This window comes from Ambystoma mexicanum, chromosome 2q, assembly GCF_040938575.1.
Source record: "Ambystoma mexicanum isolate Mex_15411 chromosome 2q, UKY_AmexF1_1, whole genome shotgun sequence".
Lineage (NCBI taxonomy): Eukaryota > Metazoa > Chordata > Amphibia > Caudata > Ambystomatidae > Ambystoma > Ambystoma mexicanum.
This window is the reverse complement of record NC_090924.1, coordinates 1000950448-1000951549: the sequence shown is the minus strand read 5'-3', so window position 1 is coordinate 1000951549 and position 1102 is coordinate 1000950448.

Genomic DNA, 1102 nt, shown 5'->3' with positions numbered 1-1102 from the left:
CTGTGATGCAATCTTCCTTCTCGCTTCAACTCCAGCAAACTTCATAAAAATTATAGCATTTATACAGAAAACTCGTCATGATAGACGTCTAACACTCAAAAGTTAATATGCAATTCTATTGGTTAGGAAAAGGTAACTTTAATATAGGTACTATATCTGTATATGGTAACGGAGTGAGGGGATTAGGAAAAACACTGTTAGGTGGGCGTCCAAGCCCTTCTTTCAAAATGACTACTGTAGACGTCACTAAAAGTACGACGTCTCATTGGTTCTACTAACTATAGGACCCTAGATTATTTGGTCCATTGTGATTGGGTTGGCACCAACCCCATGCATATTCTTCCACTTTGCTTAGCAGCACGTAGAACGGTCGACGAGGTGCGGGGTGCCCCCTAGTTACCTGGTCTTTCTCCAAATAAGGTTACAATCAATCATCAATTCAGCAACTATGGGCCTCATTTCCGAGTATGGCGGTAAGGGATAGCGGCCACCGGTAACGAGACCGGTGGCGGTATTCCCTTACTGCCATACTCCGAGTTCCCTCTGCGCCCTCGCCCTTAACGCCTGCTTTCAGCAGGTGTTAAAGTCGAGGGCGCAAAGGGGCCTCCAAGCCTATAACGGTGACCGTAATAAACGGTCACCGTTATTTGCATCTTCCCCATTCCCATTGAGCCCTATGGGGGCTCATTTGGGAATGGGGAAGAGCCTTGGTGAATGGGGAATCACCGCCCCGCCAACCTTGGAATGGGGCGGTGATTCCGCCATCCACCAAGGCGCTGCCGGTCCGGGTACGGCGTCAACCAAGGCGTTAATAGCGCCATTGGTTAGCGCTGTACTCGGAATGAGGCCCTATGTGTCAATTATTTCACTGTGGTTGGCCTCGAAACTGCCTCTTCTGTCTGGAAAAGTTCTGATATCTCTGCCTGGGTGTGAACCCGTGCTTCTCCTTGCTTGGCTGGTCACGTGATTCCCACACCGTGAATTTGTCTAGTTTCTCTCAATTTGTGTATTTGATTCTTATTTAGCTCAGCCACCTGCCTACGCTTTCTTATCTTGACCTTTCAGAGACAGGATATTCTGTTCTTAAGTTTCAATTATATGT